At 46.1% G+C, this 19,905-nt stretch overlaps 1 protein-coding gene across 1 annotated transcript in view; it reads left to right on the top strand.

The window, feature by feature from the left end:
- Positions 1-19,905, top strand: part of DNAJC5 (DnaJ heat shock protein family (Hsp40) member C5) — a 69,045-nt gene that overhangs the window by 20,910 nt on the left and 28,230 nt on the right. Inside the window, exon 2 of the mRNA XM_081949831.1 lies at positions 7,090-7,181. The gene's annotated coding sequence lies outside the window, so the exon portion shown is untranslated. The remainder of the gene's footprint in view (positions 1-7,089; positions 7,182-19,905) is intronic.

Below are 19,905 nucleotides of genomic sequence, written 5' to 3'. Positions count from 1 at the left end.
ACTTCCAGTGTTTAAGATATGGGAGGGGAGGCCCTCAAGCCACATATGAATTGTGCAAGCCCTGATGCAGGTTACACACCAGAAGGCCTGGAGGTGAATGGGTGGGGAGGGAGGGTGCAAATGCAGGAAGGATGGGGGCTGGATGGCACAGCAGAAGGCCAAGAAGACTGATGGATGGATGCTGCAGCAGAGAACAAACACAGCCAGTTGTGAGTTGAAGGTTTAGGAGTTCTGGTGCAGGTGCAGGAAACCAGCGAACAAATGGTGCAAATATAGGAAGGCAAGGGATGGAAAAGGGGTAGCTATTTCCTCCCACACCCCCTTTTTTCCTTTTTAAAAAACTTTTATATTTTATCTCTCTTTGAAACTTTAAATTCCTTATATTTTTACTGCATTAAAATTGCAAGTTCTGTTCAATGTAATAAAACATATTAATTTTATTGCATGTTTTTTTTAAAAGGAAGACCAGGGATGGATGAGGTGGCTGGGCACGAATGCAGGGAGGGAGGGAGGGGATGGACAGCGTGGTGCATGCGCAGGAAGCATGGACTTACCAGAGGGACTTGCAAAAAGTGCCCTATTGACATTTTTTTCATGGGAAGCCATCAGAGAAGGTCACGAATGGCGATTGCACAACTACATGATGCTACAACCCTTGTAAATTTAAGCTGATTGCCAAATGCCCAGATTCCGTTCACATGATTGTAGTGACAGACATTGCTAATGTGTACAGTTGCCAAATAGCTGATCAGTAAATGTGGACTATTCGTATTTAAAAAAATTACAAGTACATAAGTCAAAGAAGCAAAAGGTGTAAAGGGACGGAAAAAGAAAAGCAGCACAGCTTGGGAACATAGATGCTCTGAAGATTTTAACATCTGACAAGATTTTCCCTCTGGCAATATTTGAAAAGCTTGTCAGTCCTTGAACTGATAGCAGCAGTTATCTTTATTTAAGAATTAAGGTTTTCATCTAAGTGAAAATGAAATAAAAGCTTCTACATCAGCAATTCCCAATCTTTTCCTTTTGCCAGGGAAGTCTAACTTGTCTTGACTACTCTAAGTTTTGTGGACTTCAACAAGTCCATGCTGGCTGGGGAATCCTGGGAGTTGAAGTCCACAAGTCTTAAAAGTGGCTGACCAGCCCTGCTTTACGTGGATCAGTACCTTTGGCTTCTCTGAGCTTTTTACAAACAGAAAATATCTTTCTTTGCAAGAGTTACAGCCACTACAACAATTGTTCATAGTTTGCAGCCAAAAACACTCAGATAAAAACTAAAGCTATTTTTAACAAACAAATTGTCAAAACTGTGTGAGATCACTCAATATTTTAATACTCCCATCCCAAATCTTGTAAGGTTTTGACTGAGAAACCAAAATATTTAAAGCTTTGGTGGATCTTGTAGGATTTTAAGTATCTTTTAAAAGATTTGTTCTTGGCAGCTTCACAGGAAACACAGTTGAGGTCCTCCATAATCCCTGCCTACAGGTGAGAATTAATATTCTGCTGTTGTTAAAAGGCTTAGGGTAAAAAATAAATTAGCAGCTGGAAATAAAAAGCAAAAATTTATGTCTTTATAAATGTCTTCATGTGCTGTAAATTACAGTTCTTAACCTCCTCTATTTAAGCATTTAAGCATTTAATTATTTAAGTATTTGATTGTTTAATTATTTGTTTATTTATGTATCTTTTTATGTATTCTATTGACTGTACACCGCCCCAGTCCCTTTTGGGAGAGGGGGCGGTCTAGAAATATGAATAAAAGTAAAAAGTAAAAGTAAAGCTCTCCCAAGGCAAGGATTTTGTAGAATTAGATTAATAAGGGTGAATTTCCCAAACAATCCCTAGGAATCCTGAAGAAGGTGGGTGGTCCTTCGGAGAGCAACACCTTAAAACTTCTCCAGAAAACAAAAGATGTATAAATGGGCTTGAATCAAGAATTGGGAGATTGCAGTTGTTGGCTGCATTCTTCTCACTGTCATTGAAGGATTTGTCATTTTGATAGACCTTAGGAAAGAAGGATCTTTGATCCTTGATGCGCTCTTAGCTTGCCAACATTTCATAGCCCAACTAGGTAACGTTATCAGTGTTGGTAAGAAGTGAGGTTTGCTGTCAGTTTATATTCTGGTGTCTTGCTCTGTCATTGTTGATGGGGATGGTCTTAGAGGTTCTTTGGTTGGATTCTTTACTTCTTTGGCAGTTTTTCTTTTATTGGGGTGTTGCTTCCTTGATTATTGGTCTGATGTTAATTTTGGAGTTAATCTATGCTCATCTAGGTGCTTGATTGCTGGTGGAGAGATGCTGGGGTCTTTTTTTCTCTTTTGGGCTGGTTGATTGTCTCTTTTGCACAGTCTATAGATACTTCATCATCCTCATCCTCATCATAGCCATTCTCTATCCATTGCAGGACGAAGGCCTCTTATGCACGCTTCCAACCAATACTGTCCTGAGCTTCCTTTTGCCAATTGGGCTGGTCATACTTGCTGATGTCGTCGATCGATATTATTTTGGGTCTCTTTCATGGATGCTTTTGATCCAGTGGGATCCATTCCATGATTGCCTTGGTCCACCTGACCTCGGTTCTTCTTGCTATGTGGCCGGCCCGTTTCCATTTCAATTCTTTTACTCTCTTGATGGCATTGTATACTTTTCGTTCTCTAATCTGTGTGCAGGTCTTACTATGATACGGTTTATGTCTATCCATATTGATATGGATGGCTAATTTGTCAGAAATTCCTTAGCGCTAGGGAATCCTTCCTGCCCTGCCTTCAGGTGCTTTGGAGAAGAGGTTGACCCCCTCTTCTTTGTGGCAGCCAGCCCCTCAGATATTGGAACAGTTGATATCATGTGTCATCCCATTACACATATCCCACATGAAGCATTGCTGTTTTTATGTTGCTTATCCTGTTCGTTAAGCCTATTGTTACATGCAGCTAATACTTTGCCAGGCTCTTTCCAGATGGTGTCTTTGGATGCAACACCTCCATCTTGTCTGTCATCCTGAGCTTTGCTCTTAGAAATGACAAAATCTGGCAGAAAAGAGTGCTTGGTTGTTTAGGGGAGTGGTGTAGCTCACAAGTCCAGTGTGCTGGTCTTCTTTGATTGCACTTCTTAGATGTACATAGGGCGGGAAGGGGCCTTGGAGGTCTTCTACTCCAACCCCCTGCTCAAGGCAAGGAGACCTTATACCGTCCTGGTACCTTTTCTTGAAAACTTCCAGTGTGCGAGAATTACTGTATTATGTCTGATTAGGCTAGAGTTTTTGCAGGAATTCCTTTTAAATTTTCAGGTATGTAGAGCGTTTGCTTTGATATTTGTCACTTTGAAAAGAAGAGCAGTATTCTTTTCCACCAAGAATAGAGGATTAGAGAAGCAACATTCAGTAGTAGAAGGATATGATTTGCATGTTTAAAATCATAGATTGCATCCTAGTTAAAAAGACTTTTTAAGAACAGAAGACAGAAATCATTTGGCTTTAAAAGAGTCAGAAAATAGGCTTTGTTACTTGATGGAGCTTGGAAATATCCAAGAGGTTTTAGTGTCAGATGAACATAATAAACGAATCAAAGCAAAGACCCCTGAATTCATACCTAGTTGTGTCCTCTATTTGCATGATACCTTTTCTTAGAGTACAGGGTCACAAATCTTTACAAGACACTGGTCAATTCTATTTAAATAGCTGAATTTTAATCCTCTAAGCCTATTAAAGCAATGATATTTGGGCTACTAGGTACAGCGGAGCTAATTATAGACAAATTCTTGCTTTTTAAGTCAAATAAATTAGAGATTGTAAATGATTAAAAAAAATCTGTAATTCTGATAGATCTCACAAAGAATTGGTGTGATTTGAGAATCTTGTCCTTTTAATGAAATTGAGTTAAAGGATTCTTGGCTCTGATGTTTCCACAGGGGCTTCTAAACCCAAATTTCGTGTCCATCGCTCATGCTGACCTCCCCTTGTTCAATGTACAGAATGGTAAATTTTATGCTAATGAAACAACACAAAAGAAGCATTAAGTGAAATCTATATGGCTGCTGCGTCCTTCTTTAATAAGCCCCCTGCAAAAAAGTGGACACCTGAACAGTGTATAGGATCACAAACACAACATGACTGATTTGGAACATCCATCCCATTGCTTGCTGTTGTGGTTCTCTTCTACCTCAGTCCTTGACTTACGACCACAATTGAGCCCAAAATTTCTGTGTCTAAGTGAGATACTTGTTAAGTGAGTTTTGCCTCATTTTACGACATCTCTTGCCACGTTTGTTAAGTGAATCGCTGCAGTTATTAAGTAAGTTACATGGCTTCCACATTGACTTAGCTTGTCAGAAGATCACAAAAGGGGATCGCGTGACCCCAGGATCATTGCAACTGTCATAAATACGAGTCCGCTGCCAAGCAGCTGAATTTTGATCACATGACCACGGAGATGCTGCAATGGTCGTAAGTGTGAAAAGCGCTCATAAATCACTTTTTTTTAAAGTGCCATTGTAACTTTGAACAGTCACTGAATGAACTGTTGTAAGTCGAGGACTACCTGTACTTGAGAGATTGCCGGGCCTTAAGTAAGAACAGCAGCTTCAGGTGTGATTCAAAGCTGTAGACAGAAATATTTCCAGGGTAATAGGGGTGGTGAAATTGCTTTGAGTCAGTTAAACAGGTAGTTCTTGACTTAGCAACAGTTCATTTAGTAACCAAAGTTATAGTGGCAGAGAAAAAAGTGACTTGTGACCATTTTTCACACTTAAATGACTGTTGCATGGTCACATGATCAAAATTCAGCTGCTGTCTGCCTCTACTTCGCTTACTTGCTAACGGCTGCCATAGAAACGGGGAGGGTGGGGGCATGGTATTTGGGATGGGAATAAATGGTACCGGAGGTGATATGGAAAAGGGAGTTTTCTTCTCACCATCTTCTGTGCATGCTGGTGGCCAGTGTTTAGACCTGGTCAAGGCCAACCGTCTTGCATACCAACATGATGATGACTTTTGGAGATGCAATCCACATGACACCTAAGGGAGTTGCAGATTGGACACTGGGGTGGGGTTATTGGAGGGAGGGGGCTGGGTTATCATTTGATATGTACTTGTTTGCGCCTTTCTGGCTCAGATCTTGCTTTACTTTCGTTGCTATCTTTTCATAATCAGTAAAAGTATTTTAATTCCATGAACAATGGAGTTGGGAGTTTGCTTTCTTTGTTATTGATGGAGGCACGCCCGACAGCGGCTTAGCAACTGATTCATACTTATGATGGCTGCAGTGTCCCGGGATCATGTGATCCCCCCCCTTTTGCCACCTTCTGATAAGCAAAGTCAATGGCGGAAGCCAGATTCACTTAACAAAATGAAGCCAGATTTACTTGTGCAAAAGGCACTTTACAGAGAAATGGGCAGAGGTTTTGATTCTGACAAAAATATCAAACCGTCAATTGAGTGCTGCTTTCTTTTCAACCTACACTGCTATCCATGCACTAAACAACGTCTGTTGGTGGGAGCCCTGTTATTTGTCCATTAATTCCCCCGATTTGTGCCTTAATCTTAGCCTAGCGTTGTTTCTCTGTAATCTACTTTCTTATAAAATGAAAATATGCTAGCAATTTGATTAACTCGTCGTCATTTCATTCCATGTTTACTTGGTCAACCCAGAGGGAGCTGTCTATATTCCTGGCGCTGTTTATTTTATTTTATTTTCTTTAGAAATTTTATTTTGCTGCCTATTCACACATGGCAATTCAAGGTGGCTTACAGGAGTATAAAAACATATATAAAAATAAGACCAATAAAAGAAAATAATAAATTAATAAAATACTATAATAGCCCCCCATCCCGGCAACATCACAGAAGCCATTTGGAGGGCTACGTCCCACTCTGGGTTTCCCAGGCCTGCTGGCAGAACCAGGTCTTCATCGCCTTCCGGAAGAGTATTAGAGTGGGGGCCGTTCTAATCTCTGGGGAGATAATGTTCCAGAGAGAGGGAGCCACCACGGAGAAGGCCCTTCCTCGGTCCCACCAGGTGTATCTCCCTCGGGGATGGGACCTTTATGCTCTTGCTCTAGTGGATTGGCTAGATGTGACCAGCAAGTCCCTCAGACAATCTGGTCCCAAAATATGAAGGGCTTTAAAGGTGACAACCAGTACCTTGATTTGCACCTGGAAGCCAATCGGCAACCCTTGCAGCTACCCGTGGGAGAGGTGACGACATCCGAGGTCTGCACAAAACCATGCGGGCCGCTGCATGTTGCACCAACTGGAGCTTCCGAATGCTTTTCAGGGGCAGTCCTACGTAGAGTGCATTGCAATAGCCAAGACAGGAGGTGACTAAGGCATGAGTGACCATGAGTAGGAATTGTTGGTCCAGGAAAAGGCGTAACTGCCTGTGCCACCCTGTGCTAAGCACATTCAGCTACGTGAAGCTTTACCACTTTCTAAAGTTCATCATAAAATAGGTTTACGAGCGTTACACCTTGGATTGTGTATAGATCTTTATACTGTCAGTGGAATCTCAGTTCCTCTTCCAGTTTGTATGATGTCAGCCTCTGCTTCGCTATTTGTTTTCGGCTGCCATTGAAACGGGGAGGGGGAGGGGCTGGTATTTGGGAGGGGAAGATTTGGTACAGGAGAGATGGTTAAAAGGGAGTTTTGTTCTCACCATCTACTGCGCATGCTGAAGACTGGTGTTTAGAGTTGGTCAAGGCCAACCGTCCTGCATACCAACCTGATGATGCTCCTTGGAGATGAAACCCACATGACACCTGAGGGATTTGCAGATTGGACAATGGGATGGGGGTTACCGGGGAGAGGGGGTTGGACCAATATTGATATGTATGATTTTGCGCGCTTTTGCCTCAGACCTTGCTTTGCTTAGCTGCTATCTTATCATAACCAGTAAAAGTACTCTTAATTCTGCAAAATGGAGTTAAGTAGTTTCTTTCTTGGTTGCTGAGGGAGGCCGGCTTGACACATACGTTGACGGCGCTCGTCGAATTTCTGTATTTTCTTTTTAAGCACTGAAGAGTTTAGCACTCTGACAAACATTCACAACGGTCAGAAATCTAATAGCTCACAATTCCCTTTTGTTTGGTCCTTAGGAGAATCTTGCTCACATATCTACGAAGATTTAACTCCAGGATCCGCACCCGGGATCTGTTTTGCTTCATTTCACAAGGACGGCATTGTTTCAGTAAGTGAAAATTCTTTTATCCTTTTCAGGGCTTGCAAATAACACAAGGTGATACAGCAGAAACCCAATGTGTGACTTTGATTGAATGCCCCAACACTGGAAGCCTTTAAGAAGATGTTGGATAGCCATTTGTCTGAAACGGTATAGGGCAGCGATGGCGAACCTTCTTTGGCTTGTGTGCCATAAACGGGGGAAGCGCAGGAGGGTTGTGCGCGGGCATGCCGCACCCATAATGCAATGTGCGACACTCACACCCAGCGCGCATGCACGCATCACAGGCGCAACCCCCCATTTTTTGCATGCTTTTTTTGCCCTCCCCAGGCTCCAGAAGCTTTATAGGAACCTGGAGAGGATGAAAACAGCCTCCCCTGCGCCCCCCCCCCCCCCCCCGAGGCCCTCCGGAGGCTTCAGGAGCTTCCCTGAAGCCTCCGGAGCACAAAAAACTGGCCCTATGGGCAAACCGGAAGTTTGGGAACAGACTTCCGGCTTAAACCGGCCCTATGAGCAAACTGGAAGTCCATTCCCAAACTTCCGGTTTGCCCGTAGGACCAGGTTTTTGCGCTCCGGAGGCTTCAGGGAAGCTCCTGAAGCCTCCGGAGGGCCTCTAGGGGGCAGTGAAGGCTGTTTTTGCCCTCCCCAGGCTCCTATAAAGCCTTTGGAACCTGGGGTGGGCATAAAATGGCTTTAAAAAAGGCTGAACTCAGCTGGCCAGCGTGCGCATGCATGCTGGCCAGCTGACAGGGCAACACCTCGTGTGCCCTGACAAATGGCTCCACGTGCCACCTATGGCACGTGTTCCATAGGTTCGCCATCCCAGGTATAGGATTTCCTGCCTAAGCAGGGGGTTGGACTAGAAGACCTCCAAGGTCCCTTCCAACTCTGCTATTGCAATGTATTGTATTGTATTCCTTAAATGCACCTGGCTGAGAGTCCACAGCATAGCTGACGATAGAAACAAAGGATCAGAATATGTTCTAAGTATCATCTGTTGCCAAAACTGGCACTTTAATCAAAGAGAGGGAGGAGTATTAGGTATATTCACTGCCTTGAGTTATTTATATATATATATATATAAATGAAGGCGGGATAAAATCTAAAAAAATAAATAAAAGAAAAGTACACCAGATTGCAAAGACAAGTAACTATAGCGTTATTCACTTAGCAGGTAGTGACACAATTATTCCTGACTGTTTGCATTGCAGTGGTCTGATGTCTGGTGGGAAATCCAACAATGATCTAGTGTTGCAAAATAAACGTCTCCATGTAGGAGTTAGTATATTGTGCTGAAGAAGAGTTTGTAGTCAAAAAGACTGCATGACAATTAAATGGGTTGGTTTTTCTTTTTAAAAAAAAAAGTATCAGCCCTACCTAAGCATTGTAGGAGGAGAGCCATATTAGTCTAGGGCCGTGATGGCGAACCTATGGCACACCTGCCACAGGTGGTCATGCCGAGCCCTCTCTGTGGGCACACGAGCCGTCGCCCCAGCTCACTTCCACCGTGCATGTGCGTGCGTGCCTCCCGCCGGCCAGCTGATTCTGGGGTCTCTGCTGCACACATGCATGGAGGGCAAGGTGCATGCGGGAGACATGTGCCCATGCATGAGGGCGGGGGGGGGGTTTGCATGCACAGGTGGGGAGTGGGGGGGAGAGTCCCAGGAGGCTGCAGGGAGGCCTTGTAGGCCCAAAACAGTGGTGCAGGGGCGGATTGCATGTGCAGGCGATGGGGGGAGAAGGGAGGGTGGGTGGGTGGGTCATGTATCCATGCGCAGGGGGAGCTGGGTGTGTATGGGGAATGATGTCAAGCACACATTGCATTATGGGTATTGGACACACTACGACAGAAAGGTTAGCCATCACTGGTCTATGGTAGCCTTTTTTCAGGCTAATCCGTTTTATTAGAAGGCATAAGTTTTGGTGAGCTATAGCAGCGATAGTGAACCTTTTTTGGCTCGCGTGCCATAAGTGGGGGGAGTGCAGGGGGGTCGTGTGCGGGCGTGCCACACCCATAATGCAATGTGTGACCCCCCCAGTGCGCATGCGTGCACTACAGGCGCTCCCCCCATTTTTTGCATGCTTTTTTTGCCCTCGCCAGGCTCCAGAGGTTGGAGGGTCGTTTTGAGCGCTCCAAAGGCTTCAGGGATCTTCAGGAGGCTTCCCCGAAGCCTCCGGAGCAGTCAAAACGATGCTCCGAGCAAACCAGAAGTCCATTCCTGAACTTACGGTTTGCCCATAGGGGCGGTTTTTTGCACTCCGGAGGCTTCAGGGAAGCTCATGAGCCTCCGGAGGGCTTCCAGGGGAGCGGGGGAGGCTCTTTTCGCCCTCCCCTGGCTCCTATAAAGGCTCTGGAGCCTGGGGAGGGCGGAAAATGGCTTTAAAAAAGGGTGAACTCAGTGGCCAACGCGCACATGCGTGCTGGCCAGCTGATAGGGCAGTGCCTTGCGTGCTCTGACAAATGGCTCCGTGTGCCACCGGTGGCACGCGTGCCATAGGTTCGCCATCACTGAGCTATAGCTCACTTCTCACTTGCATCTGATGAAGTGATCTGAAGCGCACGAATGTATGGCTTTTAATAAAATTGATTAGACTAAAATAAGGTGCCACCAGACCCCGTCCATACGTAAAGCTTAAATGTGTTAAGATTTCAAGTATTGTTCTTAATTAGAATAGGGCAAATGGACCTGCATGAATACTGGTCTAAGTCAACAATTGGTTTTCAATCATATTATTAGAGTTTTTTTAAAAAAATCCGTATGTGTCATTTGGTTTTTCTGCTGCAGTTTGTTGATAGAAAGATTGGTCAGCCCGCCCCATTAGTTCTGGCAGAAAAAGTCTACTGCGGATCTCATCAGCCAAGGAATTTCAGCTGGTGGGGTCCAGAAGAGGCTTTTCGCCCTCAGTCCCCCTTTGGAACATCTTGCCACTGGAGGTGAGATCCACCACCTCCCTTCTAGCCTTAAGGAAAAGCCTTAATACCTGGCTAAGCCGGCTGGTATGGGGCCCTGAAGAAGACACTGTAGGCTGGAAGTGGTTAGTGCAATAGCAGTGAAAGCACCATTGTTGCTCTGATCCAAACCCCGGATTCCTTTAGACTGCTCTTAATCCTCTGTAATTGTCATCTGCTTTTATATTTATAATAGTTTTTATATCTATATGCTTTTATTACATTGTAAGCTGCCCAGAGTTGCCACAAGCTTCAAAATGGGTGCTGTATAAATTTAATAAACAAATGAACAAATATATATGCCTTGGTAAGGCCACACTTGGAATACTGCATTCAGTTTTGGTCGCCACGATGTAGAAAAGATGTGGAGACTCTAGAAGAAGAGGGAGTCAAGCTATTCTCCAAGGCACCGGAGGGTAGAACAAGAAACAATGGGTGGAAACTAATCAAGGAGAGAAGCAACTTAGAACTGAGGAGAAACTTCCTGACAGTCAGAACAATGAATCAGTGGAACAGAAGTTGCCTCCAGAAGTTGTGAATGCTCCAACACTGGAAGTCTTTAAGAAGATGTTGCATAGCCATTTGTCTGAAACAGTATAGGGTTTCCTGCCTAGGCAGGGGGTTGGACTAGAAGACCTCCAAGGTCCCTTCCAACTCTGCTATTGTATTGTATATATTCGTTCCCCCAATTCAAAATCCCTGGGAAAGAAATGTCTTTTGACTGCTCCAAAGGTATCATTTATAACCGAGCAGTAGCAATGGCTACAGATAAATATGTATAATTGATTTTTTTTAGATTTTAAAGGTTAAAAATAACTTTAGAATTAAAAACTGTCAACGAAGTGTGTAAAAGACAGTCATTGCTGATGCAATCTCCATAGAATGCATAAATTATGGATGGGGCTTGTTTGCAGAATCTAGAACAAAACTTCTGTTTTCTCCATAGTGAGGGGGGGAGTATCCAGGATGGGTTGACCTTGTCCTCTCTTGATTGGACTGAGTTAGATACGCTCTTTTAGCCATGCCTTGGTCACCAGGCTCCACCCAGTTATCAACTCAGTCCATCAACGGATGGCTATGACCATCCTGAGATCTTGAAGAAACTTAAAGGAAAAATGTTAAATTGCTGCAAAAGCGATCAAAATTGCCTCCATGCTGCCTGATCAATCACTAGAGGCTGAGGAAACTCCCAGCGGGGGTAGGAATCCCACACAGCAACCGCTAAGGCGACATGCAGCCCAGGTCACAGAGCGAGACCCAGGGCACTAAGTGAGGACACTCACCAAAGACAGGCAAGCGAGCTCCGCAGAGGCCCCTGCAGCAAGGGCAACGCCTAAGGACGCTCTAAGGGCGCCAGAGCGCTCCACCGCTCCCCTCAGGGGTTGAGCGATGAACCACGGTGTTTTAAAACGCCCCGAAGCGCCTGTGCTGGCAGCGATCACCAGAGAACAAAGTGAGAGCTGGAGAGGCTCAGAAAGAGCTGTGGGAGGCAGGGGGAGGCGAGAGAGAGCCCCCAGCGGCAGCGGGAGCCGCGCGGCAGCCTGCAAAGGCACAAGCCGCTTCCACGTGCTCCAGCAAAGAGGAGCTTTTTGAATTTGGAGCCAGGAGCCATTTTGAAATGACGTGGTCCAAGATGGCGGCCCCCAGCAGCGCAGAGGAGGCCGGCAGGAGCCAAGCACTCAGCCCTGCAGCCAGTAACCACCGAAGGCACTGAGGAGCCCTTAAAAAGGTTAGAAACCATCTTGGAGGCATCAGCCAAGGGCAGGGGAGGCAAGGCAAAGGCCAAAAAGGAAGCATATCTTCACCAACGGGGCTAAAGAGGCAGGCTATGGATCCAAACCCCCCCAAGCCTAGCTCCAAGTATGAAAGGCAGAGGCACCAGAAGCCTTGGAGCGCATCGGCCACAAGGTCAGCAGCAGGAAGACACCCCCCCCCCCGGCCTGGAACCTGAGGGAAGATTACCAGGTTTCTCTTCACCTGGCAGGGCTGCAGAAGGGGACCCCTCCCTCCAGGTGAGGATTCCCTTCGACACCTCGGGCTTTGTCATCCTGTGTTCCGGCAACCTTGCTATCACGATTTATGCAAGCCCTATTCAATCCTTTTCTGAGTGCCTGACTAGCCGGAGAAGCCCAGACAGGGCAACGAGGCTCAGATCGCTGCTGAGGCTTTCCCTTTAAAGAAGGTCTTCCCTTTAAGGAAAAACTTTCCCTTTAAGGAAGAGAAAGGAAAGCAGCTGGAGGAGGGGGCGGCAAGGCTCTCAGCGAGCTGCTGTTAACAGCAGGAGGCCACAGGAGAGAACCGGCAGCTCTTAGTAGCACAAGCCGCTTTTTCAAAGCCCTGACCGGCAGGGCTGTTGTATTTGCCACGCAGCGCCATTTGAAAAGAAGGGGGAGGAGAGTCCCCACGCGGCCCAAGATGGCAGCCTTCTGCAGCTCGGAGGACACAGGCAGGAATCAAGTCCTCGCTTCTAAAGCCAGCAGCCCCACTGGAGGAGCAGAACAGCCTCCAATCAGGTTACAGATTACCCCTGAAGGTCCATCCAAGGGTGAGGGGGGCAAGGCAAAGAGCAAAATGAAGCACACCTCCTCCAGGGCTGCTAAAGAGGCAAGCTTCGGCTCCAAGCCTCCCAAACCTGCCTCTAAATATGAAAGGCATATTCCCTAAAATTCTGGGAGCCGAAGCCCCACATCTGCAATTTGCCACTTGGTTGAGAAACATCCTGTCATTTTAAACATTGGAATAAATGCTCTGAAAAAGCATGGATTGTCAGGGGAAGTTCCACCCTGAACTAATGAGGTGTGGATCGTTGGCTTTCCAAGCAGCATATTTCCGAATAAGCAGAAAATAAAACCCGAAAACATATTCTAATTAAAAAAAACGTTAATATAAAATAAAATAGAATACAAATCTTGCTGTCTAAATCTTACATTTTTTGGCAAGAGCTACATTGCCCACCTTCTTCGGCAGGCGAACGGAAGATCAGAAGGGAAGTAAAGAATGTGTGACGTATTATGAGACATGCGCATTAATCATTGTCAGATAAGAAACAATTCAGTCTACTGTATAACTCAGTATATAAGCACAAGTTGGCAAACCAATTAACGCAGTGACATGGATAAACTAGAGCAGGGGTGTCCAAACTTGGGAACTTTAAGACTTGTGGACTTCAACTCCCAGAATTCCCCAGCCAGCCATGCTGGCTGGGGAATTCTGGGAGTTGAAGTCCACAAGTCTTAAAGTTCCCAAGTTTGGACACCCCTGAACTAGAGCAAAATTAGGGCTTGAATTCAATCATACTGTTTTTGGTGGACAGTTAAAAGTGGGCTGTTTAATCCCAGAGATTATATTTCTTGGTGCATTCGCTCTCCCAGGCTAGGAACGGTAACAGATGGCGGGCGAGCGTTTTGCATGCCACCTGCATTAAAGGTACAGAAGAAACGCTAGTCCCCACTTAAAAATTCCAGGCTTATTTGTGGCCTGACATGTAAAATCAGTGCACGTACATTTTACTCATTAGCTCGCTCCCCTCAAGATCAGGAGTCTGACGGAGTCATCCCTGCCTGAAAAGTACCATTAAGGCCAAAAAGACTTTGTGAGCTTCAGCTCATATGCATAGAAAAGGCTAGCTGGTTAGAGGATTTAAACTGAGAAGAGGGGGGGGAAGGAGGGGCAGACAGGTTGATTATGCAAATGCAGATTACGTAGGAGACAAAGTCCATGATCCACTTACAACTGTAATGTGTTAAAAACCCATTGTGGTGGTTGAGACTTTTCGAGGGAGCGGAAAATCTTTCGATCTATGTGGGTTGATGGATGGATTGTTTAGGCCTCACCTTTGTTATTTTTACAAATAAGGCAGCAAATATATCCAAACTAGCCTCCTTTTCTCCCCACAGCAACAACCCTGCGAGGTGGGTTGGGCGGAGAGAGAGTGACTGTCCCAAGGTCTCCTAACTGGCTTTCGTGCTTAAGACTTGAACTTCATCATCTATTTCGTTCTTTAATTTCTCTTCCCTTGCATTTGTATTTCTCCTTTGCATGGTACGTAAGCATCCCTTCCTCTCTTCAGCACATATTCTGGAATATTGTAGACCAGGGGTGTCAATCTCAATTTCACTGAGGGCCGCATCAAGGTTGTGTTTGACCTCGGTGTGTGTGTGTGTGGCCAGGGTGGGCGTGGCCAGCTCACCATCACTCCCATTGAATAGAATAGAATAAGAGAATTGGAAGGGACCTTGGGGATCTTTATGATTTAACTGTCATAAATATGAACCAGTTTCCAAGCAACTGGATTTTGATCATGTGAGCAGCCCTGGGCATGCTGCAATGGTCATAAGTATGAAAAACAATCATGGCTTTTTTTCACTGCCGTTGTAACTGAACAGCCACTAAGCGAACCGTTGAAAGTTGAGGACTACCTATGCATAAACAAGCAACAAATTTCCCTCTTCCATCCACTGACGCTGTTACCTATCCTGGCAATGAAACATTTGCAGGTAGATTGCAGTGACAAAAGTATTTTTGTCAGGGCCAGTGGTTAGAATGCAGTACTGCAGGCTACTTCTGCTGACTGCCAATTTAGCAGTTCAAATCTCACCAGGCTCAAGGTCGACTCATCCTTCCATCCTTCCGAGGTGGGTAAAAAGAGGACCCAGATTGTTGGGGGCAACAGGCTGACTTCGTAAAACCACTTAAGGATGGCTGTAAAGCGATATATAAGTCTAAATACTATTGCTATTTCTGAATTTAATGCCAGAAAAAAACTTCCTGGATTGTTCATATAATCATTCATGATTTTAAGTTGCGGGCAACTTGGCCACGGCAACGTAGCGTAACCATGGTGATGGGGCCAGATTTTCTATCACTAAGCAACACAGTTGTCAGCATGTGGACTGCCTCACTTAGCAACAGTGGTTTCAGCAGTCCCCAGTTACTGTCATTAAGCAAATCTCAGTCGGTCATTCAGCAAGGACCTCGTGGGGCTGCAATTTCCTGCTGGCTTCCCCATTGAGTCACTTGTGAAGGTCACAAGTGGGGATCATGTGACAGGGATGTTGCCACAGCTGGAAATGCGAGCCAGCGGTTGAGCGCCTGGTTGGTGATCTCTTGATCTCAGGAGCAATGTAATGACTGGAACTTGAAGGACTGGTCATAAATAATAAAGGATAGAATAACAGAGTTGAAAGGACCTTGGAGGTCTTCTAGTCCAGCCCTCTGCTCAAGCAGGAAACCTTGGACCATTCCAGGAAAATGGCTGTCTAGTCTCTTCTGAAAAACCTCCAGAGTTGGAGCATTCACAACTTCTGGAGGCACTTCGAACAACTACCACTCCCTTAAAACCATCATAAATTTGGACAGTCACAGAATAAGTGGTCATTAACCGAGGATCACCTCTACGACACTGGAATGTCAATGGACAATGGAAACTCTTCAGGGTTTGCATTTGTCTCACAGAAGTTCAGCGTCCAGGATACAGGTAGTCCTTGACTTACAACCATCGTTAAGTGACCATTCAAAGTTACAACAGCACCCAAAAAAGGGTGTTCCCATTTTTCACACTTACGAACATGACCACATGATCATAATTTGTATGCTTAGCAACTGGCTCACATTTATGACAGTTAACAATGTCCCTGATTCACTTAACCACCTCGTTACTAATTTAACAACTGCAGTGATTCACTTAACAACGGTGGCAAGAAAGGCTGCGAAATGGGGCAATTGTCTCACTTAGCAGCAGAAACTGGGGGCTCAATTGTGCTCACAAGTCAAAGGATACCTGAATACCTATTTAGCAGCCAGTGAGTTAGCGGTTGCTGGCGATTTAAAAGAAACATTTGATAACCATATTCTTCGGTTTAATAGCACTTTTGTTTTGGATGTTGCACAGTGTTACAAAAGAGTTTGAAAAGTTCACAACGGCCTCGCTTAGCAGCAGAAATTTTGGACTTAGTTGGGTTCGTAAGTCGAGGACTACCTGTAATTTATTAGCCCATGGCCTAGCCCACCGGCCCCCAACCTTTTGGGCACCAGGGACCAGTTCTGTGGCGAGAGGTTTTTCCGTGGACCAAAGCAAGCAAGGTTTCATGTGGGGCTTTGCTTGTTTGCATGGTCCAGTTTCTTTTTTCTTTTTTAAAAGTTTTTATTTTTTTATTTTTATTATTATTTTTTATCAATGCATATCAACGCATGAACAGTGTGACACCTGGAGGTCATATATTCTAATACAAATAAAACTAATCAAATTAATCATCATTATTACATTCAACCAGATTATATATTTCTAACAGTAATACATAATTATATTAAGTTGCCGTCTGTCATGATTCAATTCTTCCAATGTTTTCTCTTGTCACTTTCTCTTATTTTGTTATTTGAAAAATGTATACTTTAACATCCCTCCTCTTATTTCTATCTCTCATTCTAACTTTTAGTTCTGTCACCCTTTGTTAAAAGACGTTTTCTTTCTATCCTACCTAACTTCTAATCTATGTCACCTACCTAACCAAGGAAAGGAGAAAGAGAGAGAGAGGGAGGGAGGGAGGGAGAGAGAGAGAGAGAGAGAGAGAGAAAAGGAAATGGTCCAGTTTCTGACATGCCACAGACCAGGAGTTGGGGAACCCTGGTTTAGCCTACAGAGTTGTGTTTTCTAGTGGCCTCTCACTCTGCCGGAGAAAGTCCATCCTAGCCTCCTGCTTGCTGAGACTCAAAACTTTCAGCCACTGCCTTATCTCTTGTTTTTTTTCTACCCCACCACTGGTTTCAACCTCCGGCTTCTCTCCTTTATGCCCTCTGATGTCCACTGTTGCCCAGCAACCTCGCTGATGCTGAGCTCTTCTCCGTCTTGTCCTTCCCTCACCTCTTCTTTGTGTGCCTTTATCCTTAGGGACCTCCAACAATTATGCCTCATGACGATCTCCCTGTATCCCCAGCCATACACTCATCTGTTTCCATCCCCGTCTATATTTCAGCCAGGCTGACCTGTCGCGCTCTCTCCTCTAGCTGAGGTAGTTGCACACTCATTGCTCAGCCAGTCTCATATCACCATCGCCCAGTAAATTTAATTGATATCATGATTATGAATTTACCAGTAGAATAACATAGAATAAGAGAGTTGGAAGGGACCTTGGAGGTCTTCTAATCCAGGGGTCACCAACCTTTCGGACCTCAGGGACCCCTAAATTCATAATTTTGAGTCCCGCGGACCACTAATATGATCTGCCTAATGATCGGCTGGACGGTGTGGCCAGGTGGGCATGTGGCTGGGTGGGCATCGCCAACTCAATGTCACTCATGTTGAGGGGCATATGGCTGGCTTCTACTCGACCCTCACAGCCACTCCTCGCACTCCCCGCCTGGGCTCCTTAGGACCCCCAACAGGAAGCAGTTGTTGGAGTTAAGCAGCCACCAGGAGAAAGAGTTGGCAAAATAGCTGGCTCAGTTCAAATTGGAGTGCAAGGCCAGGTACCAGCGCCTGGAGGCTCAGCAGGCTGAGATGGTCAGCCAGTTCCAGACCATGATGCAGTCCCACTGGTACAAGGCCCTCCGGCTCTTCGCCACCAGCGGCGCTTCCCTCCAACCTTCGCCCAAAGCCCCCCACCAGGAGGATGAAGCAGACCACAAGTCAGAATTTCTGCCCCGCTCTGACCCACACAAAAAGACCCCGAAGGGGGGGGGACTCTCTGCAGCAACACAAGCCTTCATTGCACGTATCCATCCCAGGGACCGTAGTTTGAGGACCTCTGATTTAGTGCAATATCATAAATGCAAATAATTTTTCCGTAGACCACCAAACTTTTCTCATGGACCACCAGTTGGTGAGACACTGTTCTAGTCCCACCCCCTAACTTGTTAAAACTGTCTCACCTGTCAACAAAAAATGTGGGCTTCATTGCAGTCGTAGATCAAGGTCTGGCTGTAAACTGGGCTGAGCGACTGTACTTTCATCAAGCAAAATAAAACTAGGGAAATGCCGATGCCTGTTTCCTCTATCTGTAGTCAGGCCTCCTCTAAACAATGATTTTCTCTCTTCGTTGTTCTATCTGGCACAAAACACACTCTTGGCGTGAACTTATTACTTAATCTTAGCTCTGCCTGCATTGTAGACAGATCAAGTTCTCTGCTGTCCTGAGAGCGTCTTCTCTTTTCAAATGTGTCATCTAAAAAATATTGCTGTATTGCTGTTCCAGCTTCTGCCAACCTAGCAGTTCGAAAGCACATAAAAATGCAAGTAGAAAAATAGGAACCACCTTTGGTGGGAAGGTAGCAGCGTTCCGTGCGCCTTCGGCGTTTAGTCCTGCCAGCCACATGACCACAGAGACGTCTTTGGACAGCGCTAGCTCTTTGGCTTTGAAACGGAGATGAGCACCGTCCCCTAGAGTCGGGAACGACTAGCACAGATGTGCGAGGCAAGGGTGGGTTTCAGCCAGTGCAGACCGGTACTGGCATACCATTCCCTTCCCATACCCGTCTTCCGGAGGCCCCATACTGGAATGCTCCCTCCCCTGGCCTGCCCCCCCCCCTTGCTCCCCCCACCCACTGGTTGCCACTTGCTCACTCGCTCGCTCACCCCGCCTGTCTGCACCAGGCTTGCCCGGCCCACTCACTTCCTTTGCCGGAGCGGAGGATTGGGAGAAGCCCACATGGCGCCTGCTCCCTTCTCTTTGACAGTCACCTCGTTTCCAATGAAGGGGGTGGAGATTCCATGTAGAGGGAGGAAATCACATGGATTCCCCATCCCTTAATTGGAAACGAGCTGACTGCCAAAGAGAAGAGAACAGCATGCGCCACATGGGCTTGTCCAATAGCCGAATCCTTGCCTCCTGTTCCTTCTTCGGCTGTTGGACAAGCCTTTGTGGTGTGCACTACTCTCTTCTCTTTGACACACACACACACACACACACCGCATACCACCGCTTTCCTGGCCAGCCATCCAGCCAGGCAGGACTGCAGCTGATGGCCACGGTAAATGAAGAGAGTACCGGCCAGCATCCCTGCCTCCTTCCTTTGCGATCCCCCCTCGCTGCTTTTCCGGCCAGCTACCCAGCCAGCCAGGGCTGCAGTCAGCAGGCCACGGTAAATGAAGAGAGCGCCTGCTAGCATCCCACCTCCTTCCTTTGCACTCCCCTCTTGCTGCTTTCCCGGCCAGCCACCCAAGCAGGCAGGGCTGCAGCCAGCAGGCCGTGGTCAATGAAGAGGGTGCCAGCCAGCCTCCTTCCTTTGCGAGCCACGAGCTGAGAAACAGAGGCAACAAAGGAAACAGAGGCAACAAACAAAGGAAGGAGGTGGGGATGCTGGCCGCCGCTGTCTTCATTTACAGCGGCCCGCTGGCTGCAGACCTGGCTGGCCGAGAAAGCGGCAAGTGGAGAGCGCCGGCCATCATCCCCACCTCCTTTGTGAGCCATGGCAGCGGAGAAAGAGAGGCTTCTTTTTTGCCAGCCTCTCAGCTGATCCAGTCCCCCTTACACATGCGCCTTGCATTGCGGCAAACGTAGTGTGTCTGTGTGTGTGCGTGATGTGCGTGCCTTCCATGGCGTGCCCAACACCTTCGGACACCCACCAGGTCACCCATCGAGTGGCAGACAAATCTGGCTTTGGCAAAAGGAAAAAAAATTAGCCCTTTCTGCCGCTCTGCTAAAAAGGCGGGAACCAAGGCTGAGAGATAACATTATTATCATTATCATAGCATTTCCCCCTCCCCCCAATAATCAAAACTTAGCTAAATTCAACTTAGTTCTTTTTTATTAACCTTTATATATAACCAAATAATTTCTAGTCTTCCTT

Source organism: Natrix helvetica (genome assembly GCF_964273705.1).
Source record: "Natrix helvetica genome assembly, chromosome: 3".
In the NCBI taxonomy this organism is placed as follows: Eukaryota; Metazoa; Chordata; class Lepidosauria; order Squamata; family Natricidae; genus Natrix; species Natrix helvetica.
Note: the sequence above shows the minus strand (reverse complement) of the source record. Positions and strands in the feature narration are given on the sequence as shown.